This window comes from Benincasa hispida, chromosome 6 (genome assembly GCF_027475165.1).
Source record: "Benincasa hispida cultivar pf3 chromosome 6, pf3_genome.v1.1, whole genome shotgun sequence".
NCBI classification, from domain to species: Eukaryota; Viridiplantae; Streptophyta; class Magnoliopsida; order Cucurbitales; family Cucurbitaceae; genus Benincasa; species Benincasa hispida.
The window spans coordinates 26,520,463-26,528,166 of record NC_143483.1 but is presented as its reverse complement, the minus strand read 5'-3'; positions in this window follow the sequence as shown (position 1 = coordinate 26,528,166).

The window sequence follows — 7,704 nt, the reverse complement described above, 5'->3', positions numbered from 1 at the left end:
CTCATACAAAACACTCTCCGTAGGGAGGCCACTTCCAGGGTGACACGAAGCGTCATATGAATCTCACGGTGTAAACTATGTGGAGATGTGGCAGTTGAAATCTATTTATCGTATAATAAGACTTATATTTGAACAACTTCCTCTTATTCAACAAAATTTAGATTTAAGCTAAAAAATACTCTTCGTAGGGAGGTCACTTCCAGGATGACACGAAGCACCGCTTAAATCTGGATTGTGAACTCTTAGAAACGTGAGAGCTAAAAATAACGTATCATATATGTTATTAATCTCCCACTGAAGTTTTCTAATAACTCTAACATATAGAAGTTATTAAACTACCACTGAAGTGTTCTATTTGGATATATTTATACTTAGGTTCTTTTCAGCTAATAAAACAACCCTAAGTCTATGTGGTTTATCCAAGTATAACTCTTATAATTAGATTTTAACCTAAGATGTCTAGGTGATAAACCATTTTATTATCTCACATCACTCACGTATGCTCATAAAACTGGTTAACAAGGCTCAATTATTCGGCCATAATCCCCAGGTAAGAGGTGTTCCGTAACCTGTCAATTTAAGTACCCCCAGCCTTAGACAGGATTATATACCGGTTGAGTTTGTAACCTAGGCTTTATAAGTTTTAACAATTAAAATAGGTGGTCAACCTACGTGAGCATGTAGCTGTTGTTTATGGATTTTAAATGTCTAACCCAATTTTATAACAACTTATAAAACTTTAGACATGCTATTCATCCATAACATACATGAGGCATTCAACATTTAATATAACATTTATATTAAATACGAGAAACCCTAACATGAATACTATATATTATAACAATTATAACATACTTTCAACGTATGTTACATGCTTCTTATGGTGGGATTTGAAATCTAAATGGTATACTATATGCACATACAAGATTTATTTAATTATAATTTACATCAAATGCATAAATAATTAAAGATGGGCTGATATGGTTTTAGTTTTGGCGAAAACAAGAAAACAAAGCCTAACTTTTACAAAATAACTTCTGAACCGCTCCTGGACCGCTCGAATTGCTCCAAAAAGAACTCAAGTAGCTTGAACTGGACCCAAACTGTCTGAATCAGACCAGCCAAGAACCATTCCAAGCTGAACCGGACCAGATCACAAGAGAACCGGTCGAACTGGCAGCCCTTGCACATGTTCAACATCTCGCTAAGTCTCATCGTTTAACAATGATGACCATCGTCTTGCATTTTGCCAGATCGTTTAATAAATGCTTGATCGTTTAGTGCGTGAGAAGGTAAACGATCTCTCATGTCATCGCATAGCATTCAACGCATTGGCCAGCTGCCGCGCAAAGGTATGTGATCGCGTAGTGCTATCATATAGCAACTCAACACATCGCTTAGCTACAGCATAGAGTAAACGATCGCATAGTGCTATCACATAGCAACTCAACGCATAGTTTAGCTCCTGATCAAAGATAAAGGATCGTGGTAAGCGATCGCTCAGGGCTATCGTATAGCTCTTCATCGCATCATTTAGTGATCATATAGCTATCGCTTAATTCTATTGCATAGAACCAAACGATCTCTTAACACCATCGTCTAGCACTACATGTCATCGTTTTAGTATCCGTTGTAGTTAAACGATCACTTAGCTCTATCGTATAGAACATCATCGCGTCATTCAACATCGTAGATAAGCGATTTGTTTAGTTCCATCGCATAGAAACTTCAACACATCGCTTAGCACTTCGACTATACGATCGTTTAGCTCCGTATCTAGACGATCGCTCAGCGCTATCGCGTAGCACTTCATTGCATTGCTTAGAGTGCATCGTTGCTGAACGGTCGCATAGTACCATCGTATAGTAAATTCAATGTATCGTTTAGTTCCCATGCCAAAACTAAACAACCGCTTAATGCCATCGTATAACAAATTGAACGCATTGTTTAGCTCCCGCAGGTACACGATCGTCTAGCATTCAACATCACAACGACCAGTGCCCATTGCTATACGATTGTCTAGCTTTTCTTCACATCGTGTAGCGTCTGGAGCTAGACGATCGTTTAGATACTGGAACCACAGCGACGATAAGAATAGAGGCTGATTTTTCCTAAACTGCAACTCAGCCTCTTCGCTTGTTTCTTCAATTTACAGCTTAATTTCTACTCTAATGACTCCAACAGACTCTTGGGAACACATTAAAGCTCATCAAGCAAGAGATAATTACAAATTTAAATGAGAAATTAAAGAGAATTAAACAACCAAAACTCAGAAAACCATATCAGTGCACCAGTTTCATATTTCTCATATAAAACACCTACCAAACCAAAATTAAACCAAATTGAATGCTTATTTGATGCTCTGCTACCAATTGTAGGATTGTATCAACAGCAGCAGAAGCACAAGGATCGTCTAAGCATTCAAATTCACTAATTTTGGCATAATATAAAGCATGCTTCTGCAGAAAAATGAGTTTCAAGACATACCTCTTGTAAAACTTCTTTAAAACTTCTTCTCCAGCTGCAACCTTCTCCATATCTTATTGTAGACCATCTCAAGATCTTCTCCACTATTCTCTTTTTGCTCTAGTTTGAGTTGTGGAACTCAAAACAAGCTTGAATCAAGGGATGAAGGAGAAAAGCTCACTGCAACAATCCTTGTTGAAGAACCATTCTTCAAACCGAATTTTCTCTTAAAATTCTGTAGATTGCATGACCGATTTTCACTCCAATCTCTTCATTATATTGCAGATCAACATGTAAATAGAAGAGCTACATGGGTTGCAGCTCATGCTTGGAGAAGACAAGGCAAATGGTTGCTTCATGTGTGAGCTACTTTAAAGATGGATAATGGAAAAACCCATTTTTCCATTTTGTGTTTTAGTTTTCTTTTCCTTTTTCAATTTTATCTAAAAATGAAATTTTGATTTAAAAAATCTATTTGATTTTTAAAATAAAAAATTAATTAATTTCATAAATTAATTATTAAATAAAACTTAATTAATTTAATATCAAATGTTAAATTAATTTTAACACATATCCATCTTTATATATTTAAATCATATTTAAATATATAAATTCTCCTATTCCGTTTAATTCTAAAATTAAACATGTAATTATATCTCATATAATTACTAATTCCCTTAATTCTAATTTGAACGTTTCAAATTAACTTATCACGCTATTCTAAAACTAGTCCATTACGAGCTAGTAGGGGGACCTTGCGGACCTGCAGATCATGGGCTCCAACGATCCGAGATTAATCGGCTAAACTTATTAGACCGAATTAATCCCCATTCATTAACTAATGGGTCATTCCACTAAAGCCCATTGTTGCACTCCTATCACTATAGATATATTATGTCCACATGATTTAACCATAATCAACAAGTCGACCTTTCACAAGTTGTTCGTAATAACGGCTGGGTCAAATATCTGTTTTATCCCTATGATTACGTCTTATTCCTCAAGTCCCTACTGATTCTCTAATGAACAACTGATTTTTTATCCAATCACCAAACCAAACTCTCTCAGCCTAGTGAGAGAGTGGGTCCCCTTGTTCAAGACCTGGATTTAGTACTTGAGAGAACAACCTTTCTCTTATCCTAAATCAGGTAGGCGTGAACTCCGTCTTGCACCCTATATCCCCAACTATCTATCCGGTCTTACCCCTAAAATGGGAGTCTTATTGAGTCGGCGCTATTAAGCCAAACCTCAACTACAAATCTAAGGGCAATCCCGAATAAACAGGAGTTCATAGTTAGCTCAGGATTAAGATCGAGTTACCTAGGTCATCTAGGTGAAATAGTCAGTCTTAAACAGTAAACAACATTATAAATTAAGAGTGACATATTTCTTGGTCCTGATCTTATGCAAACTCATTGCGTAGGATGCCCCCACTCTTCATATTATAACATGTACAAATTAGGATCACATCGTATGTAGCACTTTACAACTCTTTGTAACAACTACAATGTAGGCCACATCCAATGGTGTTACCAGAATAAGGTACCCAACCTCATTCATGTACCATAGAACATTTTGACTATTTACTCAAACTCGATCCACTCTTATGTCTCCACATAAAGTTCAAGTACTCATACAATAGTCATGGGTCTTAGTTTATTGGATTTAGACTTTCATACAATTTATGAGATCAATAACAAGTATATTGATAATAGAAAATGTTTATCATTTTACAAACTGCGAGTTTTAGGACATAAAACCCAACAAAATATACATAACACACGAACCTAAAACTAATGGCAGTGTTATTAGTTTGGGGTGAAAACAACAAAGAAAGTATTTAGTTAGAAACTCACGGTATATAAGACTAATAATTTAGGAATACATTTTGGATAAACGTTTGCATACCTATTTTACTTGGGGATTGTAGTTTGAGGATCAACAAACCATCAGATCGACTCTAACACTGAAATGGTGTCGCCGTTAGTGGCCATCAAATAAACCATGAACATATAGATAAGCAGAAGTGAAGAGGAAGAAAATATATATAAACCAAAAACAATGACAGTAAGGAATAACTCACCAGACTAACAAGAAAGGTAAAAGATTGTAGAGATTCATCAAGTGTACATAATATGGGATACAAGTGATTTATAGGAGAATAGATATGATGGACCACATTTAAACTCAAGTAGAATATATATAAATATAGCCACCCTCAGACATCCATGACATGTAATTCATGAGTACGAAAAAATAAATGTTGGATAGTTGACACCATGATATAGGAAATACAATACAAATTCATCAAACACACATATAAGCAGAAAGAAACTCATACAAATACTTTTCAAATACTAAAGTATCAATAGAAAAAGGTTGCAAATAGCACTGTGGAAAATCAAACCACTACCATATTAATATATGAAACCTCAATAAATGATAGAGAGAACAAAAATGTAAAGAGAAGTAAGTTGATGGAAATAACTCATCTACTTGAGAAAAACATAAAACAACAAAGGATTCTCAAGTCAATTTAAGTTGGACAGAAGTCGTTTTATAGAGAGAGAGAAGTGAAAGGGGGGTGGTTGTTCACCCACCGTAATAATGGAGAGTTATAGAAGTAGTTCAACATTCAATTAATAGTTAAAGTAATGAGATCAATGGTGAAAAAGAAATCAGCCTCCCATTAATTTATTTTCGAGAATTTCACTTTCTATCTTTCTCTCTCTCTCTCTCTCTCTCTCTCTCTCTTTCTTTCTATCTCTCTCACTTTCTCTCGACCCAATTCTTTCTTTGTCGCTCTCTCTCGGCCCAATTCTCTCTTTCTCGCTCTCTGTCTCTTTCTCTTTCTCGCTCTCTCAGTCTCTTTCTTTCTCTCTTTCTCACTCTCCATCTCTTTCTCGCTCTCTCTCTCCCTTTCTTTCTATCTTTCTTGCTATCTGTCTCTTTCTCACTATCTGTCTCTTTCTTTCTCTCTTTCTCGCTTTCTTTCTATTTCTTTCTCTCTTTCTGCTCTGTATCTCTTTCTCTCCCTCTCTCTCACTCTCGGTCTTGGTTTCACTCTCTCTTGGTCTCGGTCTCGCTCTCTCTTAGTCTCGATCTCGCTCTCTCTCAATCTCAATCTCGCTCTATCTCAGTCTCGGTCTTGCTCTCTCGGTCTCGATCTTGCTCTCTCTCGATATCGGTCTCGATCTCTTTCTCGCTGTCGCTCTTGCTCTCTCGGTCTCGATCTCGCTCTTTCTCGATCTCGATCTCTCTCTTTCTCGATCTCGATCTCTCTCGCTTTCATTAGTTTTATCAACAAATTTCATAAGAAATCATAAGATAAGTATGAAACTGATTCAAACAGATCCCATCTAGAAACATATGCCAATCATAAGATACATATGAAACTGATTCAAACAAATCTCATCTGAACAGAGGACCATCAAAACGGCAAGAGATTAAAACTGAATAAATAAGAAGGAATAAAGAAAAACAGGCCGAATATGAAAATAGTGAATAAATTTCATAAGAAATAATAATAGGTACTCATCATTGAAATTTATGAAAAAAAAATTCATGGATAGGTACTCATCATCGACTGATTGGTGTTTAGAAAAAAAACTTGGATGGTATTCTCCCCCACGAAGCTCTAATGACTAAAACTAGTCCCCTACCAAGACTTCAATGCTGAACATTCGAGAAGCAACATGCATCGAGCCCTACAAACCAAACATAGAACGGGTCATGGGTGAACAAAGGACCAACAAATCAACAAGAGATTGGTTTCAGGTTTTTATTGACACGGCGAGGGTGAAAAGGGGATGGTACTCATCATCGGCCGACTGGGGTTTAGAAAACAAACCTCGATGGTATTCTCCCCCACCAAGTTCCAATGACTAAAATCAGTCCCCTATCAAGACTTCAATGTTGAACATTCGAGAAGCAACATGCATCGAGCCCCACAAACCAAACATAAAATGGGTCATAGGTAAATAGAGGACTATGGAATCAGCAAGAGATTAGTTTTAGGTTTTCATCGAAGTGGCGAAAAAAATAAAGGAAACCTTCTCCATGGAAGAACCAACGACGAGGAATTGAAGGGATTTCAGAGGGTGAGAAAAAGAAAGAACGAAAGAACCAACAGATATGAGAATAAGAGAACGACCTCCCCACACTAAACTTGAAATCGAACACCCACTAATCATGCATCGGATTGGAGAAAGGAAATTCTTCTCCATGGAAGAATCAACGTTGAAAAAAAATGTTTGAGGAGAGAGAAATGGGAAAACCAAAATGTCAGGTAGATGGTGGGAAGACGAGTGATGTGGGAAGATGAGTTGCGATGTGGGCAGTTAGGATGTTAATGGCCCAAACGGTGAGATGTAAGTCGCCCATATGATATCTCTTCTCAACTTGGGCCCCCAAACGATCCCTTAATGCATTTGTTGTCCTTTGTTGTGAACACATATTCACTGCATTAAATATATTGCATGTGCATGATGCAGGACTCGTATTTGTATCTTTTATCATCAAGCTCTAAATATTACCCCTCAACAATGAATTAAAAGTTATGTAATCTGACTCGAATACTTGATGTGTCTGATTTATTATACGTCCACTTTCAATTTTCACAATTTATGTTTGATAATTTAATTTAAGATAAATTGTGAAATCCACCTATGCAGTATGATAGAAGTTACAATTACAATTATAAAAATTAAGCCCTCAAGCTTGTACAATTAAATTGGCCTCTCAAACTTACATAGTGGTACAAATTATGGACCCTCCAAACATACTATGGTTGATTGTGGTTTTTCAAATATATATATCATCGAATTATTGATAGGTTTATGATCTATTTCAAAATTTGAGATATCTTAGTTTGCTAGCCTTGTTGTTCACTTATTATGTTATATAGCTTTGGAACATTTTTTAGGTTTTTACCTTTTATGTTTTGTTGTTTTTTTTTTTTTAACAAAAAACTTTTAATATCTTATAATATTAGAAAATATTTTGCTATTTCTAGAGTTTTATCGTTTTCTTATAGGTTTTATAAAGTCGATGTTACAAAATCGAAAAATAAAGAACACAAAAAAAAAAAAAAAAAATATAACAGAATCTAATTGTCCAAATTAATATCATTTACAGAAGTTCGTCCAAATGTGGACTTACTAAGAGAACAGGGTCGGCCAAAAAGTACGCGCATTCATAATGAAATGGATTGGAGAGAGGCAAGCCAAAAAGTTCGAT